Source organism: Lissotriton helveticus, chromosome 11 (genome assembly GCF_964261635.1).
Source record: "Lissotriton helveticus chromosome 11, aLisHel1.1, whole genome shotgun sequence".
Classification (NCBI taxonomy): Eukaryota; Metazoa; Chordata; class Amphibia; order Caudata; family Salamandridae; genus Lissotriton; species Lissotriton helveticus.
In genome coordinates this window covers 59,920,351-59,941,065 of record NC_136072.1, presented here as the reverse complement: position 1 = coordinate 59,941,065, position 20,715 = coordinate 59,920,351, and positions in this window count along the sequence as shown.

Genomic DNA, 20,715 nt, shown 5'->3' with positions numbered 1-20,715 from the left:
TGGGAGGATGGTCTCCTCTACAGTGAACCCAGGGCGCCAATGCACGGATTGTCACGGGCCCTGGTAGTCCCACAGTGTTACCGAGCCTTCCTATTAGAGTTGGCTCATGAGATTCCCTTGGCAGGACACTTGGGTCAGGACAAGACCTTTGCCCGGCTTGTCCCCCACTTTTATTGGCCTCGAATGAGGGTGGCGTCCGACACATACTGTCGGTCATGCGTGTCATGCCAAGCCAGTGGGAAAACAGGGACGAAGCTGAAGGCTCCCCTGGAACCACTTCCCGTCGTTGGCACCCCCTTTGAAAGGGTGGGCATCGACATTGCTGGGCCCAAAGATCCACCTACATCATCCGGTCACAGGTTTATCCTGGTCCTGGTGGATCACGCCACAAGGTATCCAGAGGCAATTCCTCTGAGAACCATTGCTGCACCAGTAGTGGCCAAGGCCCTGATGGGGATCTTTACCCGAGTGGGATTCCCCAAGGAAGTTGTGTCTGACAGGGGGACCAACTTCCTGTCAGCATATATGCGGGCCATGTGGAAGGAGTGTGGAGTGACTTACAGGTTCACCACTCCTTATCACCCACAGACCAATGGTCTTGTGGAAAGGTTCAACCAGACCTTGAAGGGTATGATCAGAAGTCTACCCGAAAGCCCGCGGAGGAAATGGGACGTCCTCCTACCCTGTTTGCTCTTTTCCTACAGGGAAGTGCCGCAAAAGGGAGTGGGCTTCAGCCCCTTCGAGCTTTTGTACGGGCACCCTGTACGTGGACCTCTCAGCCTGGTGAGGGACTCCTGGGAAAAGTCTCCCCGGAAAGTTCCCCAGGATGTGGTGAGCTACATGCTGGCCTTCCGAAGCCAAATGGCTAAGTTGTGGAAGCAAGCTTCTGACAACTTGGAAGCCAGTCAGGCAGTCATGAAAGCGTGGTATGACCACAACGCTCACCCAGTGGAGTTGGAGCCTGGCCAGACGGTGTGGGTGATGGAGCCTGGAGAGCTGAGTGCCCTCCAGGACCGTTGGACAGGCCCCTATGAGGTATTGGAGAAGAAGGGCAAGTCTACCTATCTGGTGGACTAAAAGACCCCTCCGCATCCGCATCGGGTGTTACATGCCAATCGCCTCAAGCCCCACTACGAGAGGCCCGAAGTCATGTTGGTTATGGTGACTGACGGATCGGAGGAAGAGGACACGGAGCCTCTCCCCGACCTTTTTGCGTCTCAAGAAAAGAATGGGTCAGTGGAGGGAGTGAAACTCTCGCCAACCCTGACTCCTGAGCAGCAGGAGGAATGTCGCCAGGTCTTGGGGTCATTCGCTCCTCTGTTCTCCCTTGTCCCGGGTAAGACCCACCTGTGTACCCATGACGTGGACACAGGGGACAGCCCACCTGTAAAGTCAAAGTCTTACAGGCTGTCTGACAAGGTGAAGGCCAGTATCCAAAGCGAAGTAGCTAAGATGCTGGAGCTAGGAGTCATCGAACCTTCAAGTAGCCCTTGGTTTAGCCCGGTGGTGTTAGTTCCTAAAGCTGCCCCACCTGGCACCACACCAGAATTGAGATTCTGTGTGGACTACCGAGGACTAAATTCGGTAACCAAAACGGATGCTCATCCGATCCCTCGGGTGGATGAATTGATTGACCGGTTGGGAGCTGCCCAATATCTCAGTACCATTGACCTCACTGCAGGGTACTGGCAGATTCCCATGTCTAATGGAGCCAAGGAAAGGTCAGCCTTCTCCACACCTGATGGACACTACCAGTTTTGCGTCATGCCCTTTGGGCTCAAGAACGCTCCTGCCACTTTTCAGCGGCTGGTGAACACGATCCTCACCGGGATGGAGTCATTCTCTGCTGCTTACTTGGATGACATAGCTGTCATCAGTAGCAGCTGGGAGGATCACTTGCAGCACTTGCAAGCCGTTCTCCAGGCCCTGGAACGGGCTGGCTTGACGATCAAGGCCAGCAAATGTCAGATTGGACAGGGGTCGGTAGTGTACTTAGGACACTTGGTGGGCCGGGGAACGGTGCAGCCCCTTCAGGCGAAGATTGAGGCAATCATGGCCTGGAAACCCCCCAAGACCCAGACTGAGGTCCGAGCCTTCCTGGGCCTCACAGGTTACTACAGACGATTCGTGAAGGGGTATGGCACTATTGTGGCACCCCTTACAGAACTCACGGCCAAAAAGCAACCCAGGAGAGTCATTTGGACGGAGGCTTGCCAGCGAGCCTTCTACACTCTGAAACAAGCATTGTGTAAAGCTCCAGTCCTGAAGGCTCCAGATTTTTCAAAAGAGTTCATTGTCCAGACAGATGCATCCGACATTGGCATTGGGGCGGTGCTATCGCAACTCAATGAAGAGGGTCTGGATCAACCCGTGGTCTTTCTGTCACGGAGACTGCTTCCCCGGGAACAGAGGTGGAGTACCATCGAGCGGGAAGCCTTTGCGGTGGTCTGGGCACTGAAGAAGCTGCGACCATATTTGTTTGGTTCACACTTCCTTGTTCAGACAGACCTCCGACCCCTTCGTTGGCTCATGCAAATGAAGGGGGAAAATCCCAAACTGTTGAGGTGGTCTATCTCCCTACAGGGAATGGACTTTCAGGTGGAACACCGGCCCGGACTTGACCACGCCAATGCAGACGGTCTCTCCAGGTATTTCCGCCTTAGTGTTGAGGACTCCCAAGGGGTTGGGTAGCTCTCCCCACCTTCAGCTGGGGGGGACGCGTGTTAGACCCGTCTGCTTCTGAGAGTCCCCTCACCACTATGATTTCTTTTGTTCCCCTGTACCTCCCAAAATTTGTCGCTTTTTATTTGTCTACCAGGACTTTTTATGTGTTGTCTCATGGGGTTAGATGTTCCTTGATGCCCAGTTGCTCACAAGGTTTGTGGCACCTATTTACAAGGCGCCTGGCCCGAACCTGTGGCATTACAAACTGGGGTTGTCAACCTGTATAAATGAACCTAAAATGGTGGACACCCTTTTTCCTCATGTGAAGTGACTCCCATTGGAGCCTTCATGAACCCTGGCCTTTTGAGGTTTTGGCGCCCTTTGTTTGGCGCGCATTTCTGACAGGAATTCCTTTATTTTCCTCAGGTACACAAAATGGCTGCTCTAGAACCCCAGTATTGTGGCTGTGAGTGTCCTAAATACCCCTCAAGAGTGCCTTGTCATTGTCACAGCCAGAGAAGGTTCTAGAACCTTCTGGCTCGTGCCAGTACCCCAGGGCACTGGCTATATAAGGCCCAGTCCCTGGCGGCCATGTTAGTTCAGACTAGAGAAGAGGAGATTAAGAGATTCCAGACTTGACACCAGATTGACACCTGCCCTGTTGACCCCTGAGGTGGCTGGCAGCGCAGGCAGTAGAGCAGCAAAGGGTTGCTGGCGTTGTGTCTGACTGGCGTTCCAGTCAGCTACGTGAGAAGTGATCTAGCGCCTACAGCGCCTGCCCAGTGAGTTGCCCCCAAAGACTGTGGCCAGATTCGTGTGCCTCCCCGCCCCCCCGGTGGTGAACTGTGATTGATTTATCGAGTCGCGAGGCGAGAGCAAGTTCGCCGCGACCGCGATCATCAGCTGTGCCCCCTTCGCGACAGGTGCCTCTAGAGGGGAGCTCGGACGTCTCCGAGCCCCACCAGCGTAGAGCGCTTCCTGCGCAGATTGAAGGTGAGGTGGTGCGCCGGGGCAGGGAAAGGACGGCCTTCGTTGGGCGGGACTAGCATCTCTGCCACTCCCCAGTGACCCGGGAGCTGTAGCTGTGGGCGGGAACCACCCTGTATGCGGAAGTCGGAGGGAGGTCCGTGGAGCCCCTGAGAGCCCCGTCGCTAACGAGAGAAGTGCTGTGCCCGACTGAATCGTATTTTGATTCCCGCCGATGTGAGGTGGGCCCGTTTCTTCATAGTGAATGCAGCGTTGTGAAGGAACTGTGAACCGGCATTCATTTGACTGTGCGCGAAGGTTGTGTGACCTCTCCGGCAGCCCGTTCGTCAGTCTAATGACTTTGAACTGGTGCCGCCTGTGCTGAAGTGGTGCTAAAGCCCGTAGGTGCGCATAGACTTCACCGGCAAAGCAGAGATCCTATCCCGGTGACCGCCGAGTGCAAATGATGTATTTACTGTGTTTCCTTGCCTTTTAGATATACGCGCATACGCCCTGAGTGATTATTAAAGAGTCCCAAACCTTATTTTGTGCTCAGAGAAGCCGTATACCTGGTCATTGAAGACAGCATAAACTGTAAGAGTTATCTTTCCCATTTGAAGCGTATTGCACATGTAATGATTCTAAAGTATTTAATTGGTGGCAGCGATACCAGAAGAAACATGTGGTTGTTTATTTAAATGAACCAATATTTATTCTGATATTTATTCTGATATTTATCCTGATATTTATTCTGATATTTATTGTGATACTCATCCCTGAAGTTATTCTATTTATTAATACTATTTATTACCAGAACTGTATGACCAAAAGAAATGTATATGTGCTTTCCCAGTCAACCCTATTTACAACAAAGAACTTTTATATAAAGGAATCGTATTTTTCTACAGCAGTGGTGTGGTGTCCTTCTTTTTGGTGTGGATGTACAAGGAGTTATTATTGGGTCAGAGCCGGCTTAACACTACAGCCTTCACTTGCCTTGTCACTTGAGTCAAGCTACCCCCTTTGTGCTGGGCTTGCCCATCGCAGGTCCAACACCTCCCTTGTTATTGGACCCACCCTTGTCTTCAGACTATGACACTTGAGTAGCTCTTTAAAACAGCCTTATAGCCCACTGTATAGGGTTATACCTTTTTTTAAATACCCAGAAACTGAGGTATAGCGAGAGAGAAAGTCTTTAACAACCTAAAACGCCCAAGGCAGAAGGGCTATTTGAAAATTCCACCCACTGAAGGTAGAATGTTCCGAGTTAAAAAGGCATAACAGAAAGAAAAACAGTGGAATGTTATGGTAGAAGGCTTATACTAGCCATTATAAGGCCTGGAGCTACTCCATTGTCTTCAATGAAACTCTTAACACTTTTCGAAAGTATATGCTGCTTACTACTGTTGGCTACAAGGTTAGATTGGAATTTGCAATATTACCTCCTAAGAGCCTCAATTATAAGTTGAGGAAATATGTATTACAAGCCAGACAGAGCACAATGATTGCATGATGTTAGGTGTCAATTGTGCTCTATTAGATTAGTTTTTCAGCATGTTAAAAAACAGCTCATCAAAATGCATGCAGAAATACATTAAAATTTACTATAGCCTTGTAGACCACTGCCGAGGGCTATACTGGTTGATAAAGACACTGAACACCAGTTAAAGGCCTGAGCCATAGGGGAGGGCCTATAATGAGGGAGAGAGCCTTTAAGAACCTTTAAGAGCCAGTATAGCTCTGATGCTGAATAACTATAAGGCTATTTGAAAATTCCACCCACTAAGGATAGAATGTTCTAAAATAAAAAGGCAAAAACAAGAAGACAAACATCGGAATGTTGGCGCTCTTGATGTATATCAGCCATTATAAGCCTAGAGCTACTCCATTGTCTTCAGTGGTGCTCTCAAATGTCTAATGTTCTCACAAATAAAACAAAGGCCTCACAAAGCTCAAGGAGATTTAAATCCCTTTAGGCTCTAGAAGGCCTTTGTTAATAGTAACAGTTTTGCAGGACAACATTAAAATGTTGGAGCTCCAGGCTTCTACCAGCCATTAGAAGCCCAGAGCACTCCATTGTTTTCAATGGAGCTCCCAACATTCCAGTGTTCTAATATAGCCTTATAGCCAGCTGTAGAAGACTATACCTGCCATTAAAGGCCCAATCCAGGGTTAGGGACCCTAGCCAAAGGTGAGGTACTTTAACAAGGGAGCGGGACTTTAATGCTGGTATAGCCTAGCAATGGAGGGTTCTAAGGCTATTAGAACATTCCACCACTATAGGGCAGAATGTTCTAACATAAAAACAAAGGCTGCATGGAGCCCAAGGGTATTAGGTTGAAATGTTGGAGCTCCAGCTTGTATTCCATTAGAAGCCAAGAGCACTCTATTGTCTTCAACGGAAGTTGAGTGGGAACATGTGGACATGTGGCATTAGCACCTAAAATTACTGTTTTCCCCAGAGCAAGTGGTACACATAAATAATAGCTGAAACAAAGGCATGAATTTTAAACCATAGGTCAAAATTAATGCAAATTGATAAAAACATGTTTAATGAAATCAATGATAAACAAGCATGGAGGCACCTGGAATGACCGCAGGTCAGAGAAGCAGAAAGTGTCTGAACGGGGCAGAGAGACGGGGCTGAGAGGGAGAGAGGTGTCTGAGGGCAGGGCTGGAGGGAGGAGCCGCCTGGGACAGACAGAAGAGGCCAGGGGCAAGAAGGAGGGGGCTACTGACCAGGGCAGGAAGACGGGCTAGAGAGGGGAGGAGAGGGAGAGAGGGCAGGGCTGGAGGGAAGGAGCTGATGGCCGGACAGAGTGACGGAGCCCCCGGACAGAGAGTTGCAGGTCTGGGATCGAAAGTCCTACTGCCCTGGACTGAGTCAAGAGATTCCAGGAGAGCGAGGGGAGCAATCGGGCAGGAGGGGCTCTTGGAGCCGAAGCCAATCTTTAGCTCAGCTCCGCATCTTAATATGTTGGCCTACCCACCTCTGGAAAATGACTGTGGCGGAAACACATAAAAAAATAAATAGTAACGAGAGTGACCAGAGCAGTCGAACAGACACAAATAAATCCACGTTTTGACGCGCAGTCATTTTAGGCCAAGGTTACTAAAAGGCATGGCCTTGTACTACGAGGGAGTCAGGGAGTGTGATCTCTGGATGTCTATATTAAAAAAACAGGCCTATTATTTCGTCAAAACTCTTCTATGGACAATTACTGATTTCCGCTGAGGTGCCCGAGGAGTGGACACCGAACATGAAACGCAATCGCGGATGCACGGACTTCCAGGACACAAGCGTCCGGTGACTGGTCCCAGTCTCTTAGATCACTTGGGCATGAAACTCTTGCTGTTGCAAAGCAGGTTTGCCTGCACCAAAAATGGAAAGCAGGGAGTGTAAACACGTGTGTCTGCGGGCTACGTTTTTTCATCATATGAAGCACTGGGTGGGGAATACAAAGCGCCAATTAGGAGAAGGGGAAACTAAAACACACTGCACTGGCTAAATCAACGAAATGAGCTCAGGGATTGCTTCCCGGCTTCATTACCTGCAGCTGTGTATGTTCTTGCTGCCTTAGTGTCAACAGCACCTACCGCAGAGCTCCTAGAAGAAATCTTTTCTCTACCTTTGATATAATCGTGGCACCCGAGCTTTACTTTTAATGTTATAAGTAAAGCGCGGGTACCGCGATTATATCAAAGGTAAAGAAATAGATGTTGTTTTCTAATTCTTTACCTTTGGTATAATTGCGTAACCCGCGCTTTACTTATAACATTAAAGGTAAAGCGCGGGTGCCGTGATTATACCAAAAGTAAAAAAAACTCACTATGGTTGCCATCAAAATGTGCAAAGTGTATATACAAGTGAAAGTAAAAATACAATACCTATGTGGTATGGAAATAATTCTAGTTATAGCCCTTCCGGAAGCCGCGGACGAGGGAGGATGCGAGGACTGATCGCCTATTAATGAGTTTCATTTACCCCTTTTTCCTGGCCGGCTCATGGGGCACTGACTCCTTTCTTTTTCAGCTCATGATTCAGAAATACTGACAGGGCTATAACTAGAATTATTTCCATACCACATAGGTATTGTATTTTTACTTTCACTTGTATATACACTTTGCACATTTTGATGGCAACCATAGTGAGTGAGAGAGAGATCTAACTCCGTCCTGACGAAGAGGCATGCAAGGCCTCGAAACATGCTGACATCACAAGGAGAACTAGCTCATTAATAGCTTTGGTTTCTCCGACGCACATCCTTTTAACAATACCAGCCTATGACCAATAAAAAGTTTTTGTTATCACAAGGCCAGGTATTTTTTAATCTCACTTTTTCATTCACCCCTGACCCTACTTAAACTCACTCAAATACACCTCACATAGCACTTGCAATATTCAAGTGCTCCAGCGAAGTCGCCAGTCGTAGCACGCCCCGTCCCGCAGCGGGGCGATAAGACCCCGATGATGAAGCATGACACCAAGGGCCCTTTTGGTGTATGAGGGGTATTTTAACAAATACTGTGTATGCCTCTTACACCTTCTCTCAAAGATAACCTCTTAGAGGTGGATCTTGTTGTTTATTTATACCATTGACTGGAGGAGGGTGCATCCACCAGAGTGCTTTCTAGCACTACCTCTTCACTCCCCCTTTTGATTTCAATTTACTATTTTTTGCATTATTCGGCCCTCGGGTTTACAGTAACAGAATTGCCTTTATCTGGTATTTGCTTCCATACATTTTATCTGTTTTTTGGTTCTGCTTTTCAAAAACAAATGCTCCAAAAGATATGCCTCTTCTTTGACTACTCCACAAGCAAGTGCCATTCAAGGTCATTTAATTTATATTTTCAGATTCTCTCCGGACCCATGCTTGAAAGTTGAATAGGCTTAAGAGTAGGATGGATGCTTTGTTGGATTATAATGGATTGTAAATCCACAAAGGGGATGGGTGTCAAGTTACCACTCACCTGAAACCCAGGTTGTTCAATTTGAGAGATGCGACGACTGGTCCCTACACACCCAAAAGCCTGGGCCTGCCCAGTTGCACTCAAAAACAAGGCAGAGACAGACTTCCAGGGGAAGGGGGAAAAGGGATAAAATAATAAAAAAGAAATAAAACATTGCTGCCTTCTTCTTGTCCAGAGGACGTCTGTAACACTGCGATCAGCCTCTGTGTGTTATTGGCGACAGGAAACATGAATTTGAATATCAAAATATAACAAACAATAAAGTGCTATTAGATTCACCCGTGGTCAGATTTGTATACACTTGTTATACAATGCAATATTGGATATTATACCTTTTCCACTACGGAGCAGCCTTTACTCAAAAGAAGTTACTTCTCACTCTTTCTTCTGATGTATGCTTTAAACACTCAAACTCATTTTTCAGTTGTCTGCAGTAAAATAAACAGCACATAGATTACAATTCCCATCACTGTACTCTTGGCATTAGAATATACTTTGAACACTTTAGACACATCCTTACACTGAGAAAATAAAATACTTCTTTCTCCTTCGGAAACTCTTTTGTAACACTGGGGGCCACATTATCAAGAAAGGACGATACATTATCGCCGCTTTTATCGGCAGGAAACAGCCGCTAAAGCGGTGATAATGGGCTTGATAATATGTCCTTGTGAATTCCCACAGCAGCCCAGGTTCTGGTGTTAACCTGGGCTGCTATAGGAATTCACAAGGGCATATTATCAAGCCCATTATCGCCGCTTTAGCAGCAGTTTCCTGCCGATAAAAGCGGCGATAATGTATCGCCCTTTCTTGATAGTATGGCCCTGGATACCTAGACAGTCATCGGAACCAAGCATTCATTTTTTTCAATTAGTTCAACAACAAAAATGCATAATGCAGAAAACGATGCATAATGTCTCTGCCCAATCACTTGAACCACGTGTTCTTTTCCACCAATGAAGAATAGTATTGTTGTTTTTTAGCCTTCAATGTCAATGACATTTCCTTTGAAAAAAGTGCAATGACAAAGAGAGGTTATTTCAGCAAATAAGCTAAAGCAGAATCCCTGAAATATCTTCAGTCTTCCTGTTAGTGGCGCGCGCGCAATGGAAATGACTTACTTGATATTTATTCTCTCATTTTCAGGGCCCAGCATCCTGTCCGTTGCCTGGAGACCGTGGAATGCTGGACCACGAAGATGAAGAAAGTCCTTGGAGCCTTGTTCTGCTTCAGGTAAGTAGGAACAGAATGACGGGAGCAAGACTGTCTCATTGTTTCTGTTACTCTTTTATAGTTCTCAGCTGGGTGGGGCGCTTGAGGGGTTTTCATGCATGCACTTTGCCAACTGCCAAAATGAGCTCCACTAATGACAGGCGGCAGGCACGTGCAGTAACACATTTGGAACATGATGAGACTGGAAATCATGTTAGTATCAAAACATGCAATAAAAGTGCTCGGAGACTATTACAATATATAAAGGGCACATTATACAGTGTGTTTAAGGCCCCGTAAATTATACAATACCACCATCTAGTGGCCAAACTTAGTATATAATGCAGTACAAAATATGAATCCTAGTTTAAGGGGGGGCCCAGGGAAAGCCGTGCGCGAGCCGGTCTCTCCCTGGGTAGGGTCGCGCAGAGACTGGCCACGGACAGGTGGCAATTAGGCAGCGCGAGGGACAGAGGCTATAAGTAGGGCTAGTGTAGGGCGGGAAAGGGTCGGTCAGCGGGAGGCGGGTGACGGAGCTTGTTTTTTCGTCCGTGTGTGGTGTGTTTTGTTACCTTCTTGGCCTGGCGACTGATATGGAGGCGACGTCGGAGGTGCAGAGGGCCATACTGGTCTTGCGGGCGGCGGGCCGGGAGGACCTCCTGGTCCCTGGCGTTTCTGGTTTGGCAGGGGTGGGGCCTCAGCGCCTGGCCCGGAAGGCGTCTGGTGGTATGTCTAAGGCTGTGTCTGCCTGCTTGTCTTCGCAGGCAGATGAGGACGACGGTGACGCGGCCATGCCTGGTGTCAGGTCGGACACGGAGACGGGGCCTGCTCTGGCTCTCGCTGACCCCCCCCCCCCCACGCCCTCGGCCGCTGCCAATGAGGTAGGTTTAGCTCCCTTGGGAGCGGTGTGCGCGAGGGGAGCAGCTGGTGGGCGGCGTGGGCGGCCTGGTGGGCGGGCTGCGCATTTGCGGGTCGGGGTTTCCCTCAGCTTGGCCCAGTTCTGTTTCAAGAGCCAGGGGGAGGCGGGGGAGGAGCCTGGATGCCCCCTCCAGCTCGCTTTTGCCCGTTTCTGCCTTTCCCAGTGCCCCTGTGTTTCCTTTGAGTAGCGTTTCTGGGCAGGACATTGCCCAGTGCATTCAGCTCAATAGGCAGACCTATGTTTTGGCCCAACCCCCTCAACAGGCTCAGAGTGCGTGCCTGGGCCAGGTAGCCCCCCAGGTTGGTTTTTTGGCAGGGCGTGGAGGTGGCCCCTCCCCTTGTGTTGATTCAAGCAACCCTGGTGGTTTTTCGAAGGGTTTCAATTTGCTTGTGCCTCCAGCTTTTAAGGCTTCTGCCTCTGTGTCACCCCCTGTTTCATCACAGGTGGCCATTCCTTCCACCCGACCCCCTCCCTGTCTTCCTCTTGCCAGTTGGGGGGTAGGACTGTTACTGGTTCCCGGCTGTTGTTTCCCCAGGCGCGGTTGCCCGTTCACCTTGCGGCGGTTTCTGACCCCCTTGGTCCGGAGGCGGGCCTGGGGCAAGGATGCGGCCAATGGGTTTGGATTGGGTCGGGTGCAGACCCCGTAGTCGTTCCACGGGGTACAGGGGGGGCTGTTGGATCGTTGGGTGTGGCACAGATGGGCTGGAGCGGCTCCAGAAGCAAGGATACGGCTGCAGTGCGCAGATCTTCGGCTGGTAAACGCAAGTTGCGGACTGAACAGGTGGCGGTTCCGTATGGGGAGAGTGGGGGCTCAGGAGAGAGATCTGGAGCGGTTTTCTCTTCCTTTCCGATCGGCGCAGTGCGCAATGATGATATTCAATGGGAATTTTATGATGGGGGAGTTGGCGATGGAGAATTGCCAGGTGGCAGTGGGGATTATGTTGATCATGGAGTTATGATCTCTTTGGATATTGATGATGATGAAGTGGAAGAGGGTGAATTACGTGATGGCATTGTTGGAAATATTGCAGCACCTGTTCAGACCGGTGGGTTGGGGCAATCCAATGTTCTTAGTATTTTGCAGGAGTCAAGTGCGGACCACGCAAAAGTACAACTCTCCTCGGCGAACAAGTCAAGACAAGGGGACCCCATCTTGTTTCAACAGAAGTTGTCGCAGTTGCCTGAAGGTAAGGCAGGTTGGTGGTCTGTCTGGCAACAGGGGGAAAGTCTTCCCGCTAAGAGTACTTGATCTATTGGTATTGGGGATGAGGTGATTGGGGATCAAGTTGCTGCTACTACGCTGCTTGTGCGGCAGGCGGCGGAGAGTGTTACACATTTTGGGAATGCTGCCAATGTTCCGAATGGGCAGGCAGGGGACGCTGCTAAATCCAAGTAGCAGGTGGAAGTGGATAAGAACATACATAAGAAATTGCCTTATACAGGTATCGGTATGCCCTTGGGTTCTCACTTGTCCGAAAAGAGGAAATCCAGGATTTGGCGTAATGAATTTGTTGATGTTTTTAAATTCCTGCATCGTGATATTCAGGCCAAGGAAGGGTCTAAGGAGGAGGAGTGGGAGTTGGCTCGGCACCCTAGAGTCCCGAAGTCAATTGAGAATTGGACGTCTGCTTTCCTGATCTATGCTAGTGTTTATTGTATACAGCATCAGGATACGGCGGTGGCTATGTTCAAGTATGTGGACGTCATTAGGAAGGCGCACAGTTATTTTGGGGGCTATGCCTGGCTTTCTTATGACGAGGAATTTCGGGCTAGGATGAGTTTGTTCCCTGATTATTCTTAGGGGGAAGTAGATGCTGAGGTGTGGTTGCAGTGGGTGGCTTCTGCCCACCCGCCTTTTATGGCAAAGGTAAATACCCAGGCAAAAACAATATAAGTATCTGGCAAGAAAATGTGATATATCATACAATAAAATCAAATATACACAAGAAAAAATTAGAGCAACCAATTACTATGATAACATAGAAAATTTAATTATGATAATAAAAATTGATATGGACATGTTCAATCATACAAGGAATGATATTTAAAATGAGATAAAAACAAAGCAATTATTGGTTCATAATAATATGTGCAGAAAGGTTTTATCAGGAATATTTGATGATTCCCAGAACTAATTGAGGGAGCTGTTGTCTGTCGACGCGTTTCGACACAAACACTGTGTCTTCATCAGGACAATTTCAGCATCATTCTAAAATTAAAAAATATATTCTATAAGGTTACTCATTCTTGTTACATGATAATATTTACGTTTTAGATATAAACATTTGTAGTAGTTTCTAATCAATCTATCTACATAGCTTCTTGCCAGATAAATGATATAACAATCTGGTATAACGCAGGACAAGAACATTTAAAAAAGGTAAACAAACCACGACAATGCTGGAAATCAATTATGCAAACAAAAACACATTCGATACACTAGAGATTTCTATCAAGAATAATATAGATCATAGGAAAGATATGAAATACAGAGGCCCATGCCTAGAAGAGGTTATCAAGAACGGAGATGGAAGACAAATACATTTTGGTGCCTATACTTTAATATCTTTTGGATAAAAAGACGGAAGGGGGGAATTCTCATCTTTCTAGGAAGGAGAGACAAGGGCAATTTATATGTCTCTATATCCATCAATGGAGGTTTCACATGAAGATTTTTTACTTTGCATCTTATATTAGGATTAACGATGACCGTAACTTTTTCATAGAAAAGTCCTATTTATATACCTGATTTATTCAAGAGGAGTACCTATTTATATCATGAGATCGCACTTAGGTTTTATCTATTGCACTCAACAGACATTTTATTCAGATATCTCGGATTATATTGTACATCAGGGAAGTCTTCGGGGTGGTCTTAAATTCGAAAGCTTCCCTTACCTATAGACTTTCTTTCCCATGGACTTTCTTAATTAAAACAAAAAGCTTTTATAGGATCTTTCACATTGGTATATATATCAACTCTCACCTTTAGGGTGCTTCATGTAGCATTAGTCTTTCAGGCTGAGAAAAGGTTAAGCGCGAAGGTCTTAACTAAGAATGTTTTTCCTGTTTAAAAACCTGTTGAAAGGATGGTAATAGTGATTGACTTACCAATTCATTATTTCATTATTTTATTATGTTTCGTTATATTCCTACCACAAGGTGACAGATTTGAACAAATACCTTTGATTTATTGATGCCGTGTTTCTGAATTTCGGGTATAAGAAGCTTTACGAATAGCGGCGATCCATTTTGTTAAAAACAATCTGGGAAAAGATATATATAAAAAGATATTGTGTGTAGATGTCCATACAGAAAGACAGAGATTCAAACCTAGACACCTTTGAGCTTAGCGATCTTACCTTTTAAAACAAAATGAGTTCATTAAAGCGCGCAATGACCCAGTTTCAGTTGGAACAGATTCAATTAAACCGAACACATGGGCGTAGAGCGGGTAGTAGTATTCAATGATATGCGATTCCGCTAGAAATGGCAAAAAAGATTATTCAGTAATGGGACATTGTATTAAGATGTTCTGTTTCCTAATATCTATTTCAGGGATCTTTTACCTGTTTAACCAGGCGGCGATGTTTGGATGCAGTATCAGATTGCATGTAACTGTTTGGACAGATCACGGCAGCACAAACAAGTCTTTCGGAATCGCGGCTGTATATTCCCAAGTGGGCGGGAGCTGCCGACAAAATTTAGTGCACAGATATTACTGATTATATATAGCACTAATTGTGCCCTAGTTAATATGTTTAATTGAACCGTACGGCTTCTAAAGGCTCACCGTAACAATATAGGCTATTTTTGCTATTCGTACCAAGTAGTTCTATTTAGCCGATAAAGAAAGGGGGGACTTTAAAATATAACAGCTTTACGCTATGGCGTCTTTACATTGTAGCGGCCAAATCTAACTGAATGAAGCTGTCATACGGACATTACGAATTGTTATGCCCACATTTGTTTACTTTTACTTTAAAATGAAGGATTTCTCAAGTATCGGCATAGTTCGCCTAACTTCCTTTTGTAGCTCTGAGCGGGCGTTGTAAATCGCGTCTGGAACAGCGTCTGAATGGCGTCCGAAATGCAGAGGTTAGAGAAGGTAGAACCAACCTCTTTACATAGGTAGTTCTCTAATTGGTGAGCCAAAAAACAGACCACCCTCTCTTAAAGATTCTGCCCACCCGCCTGCCACTACTCACATGGCTAGTAGGTTACCAGTTATGTTTCGGCCCTTTCAATTTCGTCCCGCCCAGTTTGAGGCAGGGGTCATGGGAAGGGGGCAGACAGCCTCATCCGGGGCATGTTGGCACTATAACAAAGGTTTTTGCACCCGACAATACTGTGAATATAAACATGAGTGTTCGCAATGTGGGGGCAGGCACCCTCTCACACAATGCTTACCGGGACAGCGTTTTGGAGATCAGGGAAGGGGTCAAGGGGGCAGAAGCCAGTCTTCTCAGTTTGTCACAAAGGGCTCCTTCTCCTATTAGGGTGGCGGTCTTGGGTCAGTGGTTACAGGATTACCCGGACTCTGATGCGGCAAAACGTTTGTTCTGGGGCTTCGAGGTCGGTTTCAAGATTGGGTATCAGGGGCCTCGGCAAGGAAGATGGTCGGATAATTTGAAGTCCGCAAAGGAGAGTCCCCAGGTTGTACAGAACAAAATGGAAGCTGAACTTGCTGCGGGCAGGGTGGCTGGTCCTTTCGTGCACTGTCCTTTGCCTGATTTGATTGTTTCCCCCCTGGGTGTGGTACCTAAAAAGGCAGTTGGTGAGTTCCGGCTTATACATCACTTGTCCTGGCCTGAGGATTCCTCCATTAATGATTTTATTTCCCCGGAAGATTCTAGTGTGTCTTAGGCTTCGGTGGATGATGCATTGGGGCTGGTGAGATCTGCGGGACAGGGGGTGCAGTTGGCGAAAAGTGACATCCAATCGGCTTTCCTTCTTTTGCCTATTCACCCTTCTGATTTTGGCCTGCTGGGAATGCATTTTCAGGGGAAGTTTTATGTGGACAAGGTTTTGCCAATGGGATGTTCAGTGTCCTGTGCATTATTCGAAACTTTCAGTACCTTTTTGCAGTGGCATTTCACTTTCATCAGTGGACATAGGCTGGTCTGTCACTATTTGGTCGATTTCCTTTTCATCGGTGAGCGCCATTCCGATCAGTGTCAGTTGGCTTTGCAGACTTTTCAGGCAATGACGTCGGAGCTGGGCGTGCCTCTGGCTCCTGACAAAACAGAAGGTCCATGTACCACACTAACCTTTTTGGGGATCGAAATTGATACTCTGGCTATGATGGCGCGGCTGCCCAGTAACAAGGTTCAGAAATTTCAGCCTTTTTGTTGTTTGTTGTGGAAGAGCGCAAGTTGGAACTCAGAAAGGTGCAGAAGTTGTTGGGATACCTGAATTTTGCATGTAGAGTGGTTCGAGTCGGTAGGACATTCTGTAGAAGGTTGGGTATGTCCTTGTCTGGGGCGTATCTTCCACATCATCGTGTGCGTATTACAGCAGCTGTCAGGGCAGATCTGTCCATATGGTTGACCTTTCTGAAAGATTTTAATGGCGTGCCTTTGTCTTTTGCGGATGAGGACACGATTTGGCAGGTACAAATCTACACGGATGCGTCTGGTGCCCTGGGATTTGGCATATTCTGGGAGGGGCGCTGGTGTGCTGCAAGCTGGCCTGTTCGCTGGCAGCGTCAGGGTCGCAGTATTGCCTTTTTGGAGTTGTTCCCTTTGCTGGTGGCGCTGTACATCTGGGGTGAAGAATTCAGGAGCAGGACTGTGTTATTCCATGTTATTCCATGTTGATAATCTGGCAGTAGTGGAATTGATTAACAGACAAAAAGCAAGGGATTTTGCGTGTGCTGAAGCTGCTGCATGCGTTCATGTTGAGGTGCCTACAGCTGAATATTGTTTTCAAATCAAGACATATTCAAGGGACCTCTAATTGTATAGCAGATGCTTTATCTACATTTCAGTGGGAGGAATTCCGTAGACTGGCTCCTGGGGCAGATCTCGAGCAGACACAGATCCCACAGTACGTATGGGCCTGGGGGGGTTGAGGGTCGCCCAGTTGGTCGAGAATTCAGTGGCTGTTTCTACTCGGTGGAGTTACTTGCAAGCATGGCAGGAATTTTTGAGATTTGGTGATGAGTTTCTTTTTCCAACAGGGGGGTTGTCTGAGGAGCAGTTTTTGTTGAGTTTTGTTTTACACTTGGTTGATAAAGGATTTTCACACAACACTATCTCTGGTAAATTGGCGGGACATCTTTTATGGGCAGCTCCGGTGGGGGAGGGATCCTGTGGGAGGTGTTTTTGTCAAAAAGGTTTTGAAAGGTTTTGGTAGGATGCAGGCTGGTTCTAAGCAGCTGAGGCAGCCTGTTACTTTTGATTTACTTCAGCAAATGTTGTCCCACTTACCTTCTTGCTGTTACGATGCTTCTGAGTGTGTCAAATTTAGGTTGTGTTTTGAGTGGTTATTTTTTGGGGCATTTCGGGCTTCAGAACTCTTGGGTTTGCAGAACAGGTCAGGCCTGAATAGTAATGAGGTTTTTGTGGAAGGGGATAGATTACGTCTGTGGCTACGAGTATCTAAAATGGATCAGTTGGGTAGGGGTAAATGGGTTTTCTTGGGGAGGAGTGTTTTGGAGTCTTGTTGCCCGGTTCGGGAGTGGGAGTTTTTCATGGATTCCCCTGTTTTTAGGCCCGGTGTTATCTTTTGCCATGCGGATGACAGCCCAATTTCTGTTTCACAGTTATTGGCCGTTTTAAGGAAGGTGTTGTTGACTGTGGGGCAGAATCCTTTCCACTTTGGCACTCACTCGTTTAGGATTGGGGCGGCGACTGAGGCTGCCAGGTTGGGGTGGGACTGGTCTCAGATACGCAGAATTGGGAGGTGGAGGTCGAGATGCTGCGAGAAATATGTTAGAAAGTAGTCCGCCTTCGTCTTTTGTTAATATGTGTTTTTTCTCCTAGGTCCTTTGCTCAGGATGGTCAGAGATAAACGAAGGGTATGGATTGTGGGACATTCCTTCGTGAAATGGGCCGCAGTCTCTGCAGAACGTCAAATTTGTGGGAGGTCTCTGGGTCTCAGCAGTTTAACACATGAGGTCTTTTGGCATGGTAAAGGGGGAATGCGTTGGGGGGATTGTTTCCTTTTTTGTCTCTACTTTGTGAGGGAGGAGGGGGTCCGCCTGACTTGCTAGTAATTCACCTGGGTGAAAACGTTCTAGTCTCCTTATCTGGTCTGACTTTGTTAAAATTGATGAAGATGGATTTGGAAGTCATCGCAGAAGCCTGGGCGAGCACCATGGTGATCTGGACGGAATTTGTCCCACGGCTATTATGGAATGGTGCACGGAATCACACAGCTATAGACAGAGCGAGGAGAAAACTGAACCGATCTATGAGACTGTTTTGTAAGGATCTAAGTATTTACAGTTTGGCTCATCCTCATTTACAGGGTTCTGAATGGCACTTGTTTGGTGAGGATGGGGTTCACCTTTCCCAGTTGGGACAGTCCTTTTATTTATTAGAATTACGTGATTTGATTACCAAAGTTTTGGATGTTCAATTGTGGTGCTCTCAGAGTCAGTTTTAATTTGCTCTTTCGGGTGGGGCAGGAAACCTCTAAAGGTTTTCCTGGTTGGCGGGTTTTTAGTGGGGGGTGGGCAGCCTGGAGCGGGTTGGTCCATCCTCAAAGGGCAGTTAAAGGAAAGGAAGGGGTATCTACAAGAGTTAGTTGCTTCTGGGTTCATTAGGGTTAACTTGGTGGGGGGTTTACTATTGATAAGGATGCTTAGTTAAGCTGAAAGATTTTTGGTTTAATAAATAAATAAATGAGATATGTTGGTCAGATGTTTTTTTTTTTTTACACCTGTCTTAATAAAGTGGCCTTTCTTGCTTACTAAGAAGTCGTGGACAGTGATTTCTTGTGTGATGCACAATATGTATGCTGGCCTTGTTTACCACACTTTTCCTAACAATGGGGTAGGAAATGAGGATTGCTCCAAGGAACAAAGGGATGATTGATTTCATTGAACACATTTCTATCATTTCAAGTGGCAATGTGCTAGGTGGCAGGAAATGACACACTTTCTATTTTTTATATTTTATTTCCTGCCGACGCAATGTATCTGCCCATGAATGTTTATCAAGCATTTTTACTGGTCAGAAAACTACATACAATAAAATTGTGTGCGCTAAAATTACACCCACTAAAATCAGTTCCACGCAACATGGAAACTACTCATCAAAGAGCAATTTTACGGACCCATGGATGATATTACTGCCCCGTAAGTGTACATCCAAGTGTGATTTTACCACTCCAGATTTTCCAAGTAGCTCATAATCATGCCCACTTCTAGCTCTTTTATGTGTTACTACAAGCTGATATATAGCATTGCTGGTATGTGTGAACGCTTAGATCTGTGAGTGAAACAATAGCAGATTTTGGGGTAACCAAGTTGTAACATAAACAATTCTCTTACAACTAGAGAGTAGTCTGATAATATTTCTGACTGAAGTTAAACCAAAATATCGCTAGAAATAAGATGATGCTGAAGATAGCCCCTAACACAATATCCCCAAAAAACACAGCATTAATGTACGCCTCTTTGAATAGATCTGATGGTCAAAGAGGAGCCTGAGAAAGTAGAGTAAACACTGATCCGAAAAACCTGCAGACTTGGTCGGAAAAATGTGAAACCATTCAGGATGTGGTATGGAGATAACGCACCTGTTTCTTTTTTACTTAACCTAGGTTTGGTTGGAAGAAAATCTGTATAGCATTTCAAGGATTGTATTGATTGCTTACAGATGACCTGATTCACGGTATAAGTCACCGAATACATAAATTTGAAACTCATTGTAGAAAATAGTTGTTCTTATTGTCTTTGTGTGAACACAGGGTTCCTGCTTTCTTTGTGTGAAATATTGTGTTACATCAGTGGTCGAAGTGGGAAAAAAAAATGTTGGGGAACTGTGGGTGGAGAATCAGGGGCCGGGAATAACCAAAGATTGAATAAGTGGGCGGAGTCAGGGGTGTGGCTAGAAATAGCGAACCATGCCAATTTTTAGTACGATTAGAATTTCACTGACCAGTTACAGCTTATAACGTTATTTAATTAAAACAATGGATAAACATGTTTATTTGAGGTTTAAATCAGGAAAAAGCAAACACTCATAGGGAATAGAGGTTTATGTAAAGCGTGTGAAATATAAGCAGGAACAACATGTTACCTTAATGCTTTTACTCTCATTGTTCAGATATCCATGATTATTTTTTGTCTCAAACATTGAGGTCATGAATACAGGGCTCCTCCTGTACACATCTGTTAAGCAAGACTCAGAAGAGAAAGGGACTCTTCAGGAGAATCTAGAGTCACGGAAACCCACAAAGGCTCCTTCATATTCATGTCAGCCAGCTAGCTGCTCAATCATATTATAGCAAAAAGAACATCTGGTGGACAGAATGCAGAACACTATCATACATTTCCCCCAGTACAGAGATCTGGGCATAAATCCATTGTTTCTTTGCTCACCATGTCATTCCAGTTTGGACCCAGCCATATGCAAATCAGTCTTGATCCTGCACCCAATAGGAACATTCCAGCCCGAACTACCAGGCCAGGTCCTCCCTGGACTGGAAACAAGCATCCTAGGACCGGTTTCGGGCTTTCAGCCCTCATCAGCCAGGATAGCTAGATTCCAGTGGCACGGAGAGCACGGGACTCATGTCTGAGCATACCTGTCCCACTCGGGGTGACAAATGCAAAAGGAACAATTTATGGAAAGAATGCAGAACAATGTCATACATTCACCCCAGTTCGGATATCTGGGCTTATAATCCATCGTTTTTTGCTCACCATGCCATTCCAGTTTGGAACAGGCCATGTGCAAATTAGTCTTGATCCTGCGCCCAATGGAAACAGTCCAACCCGAACTGCCAGGCCATATGTATTCAAGTGT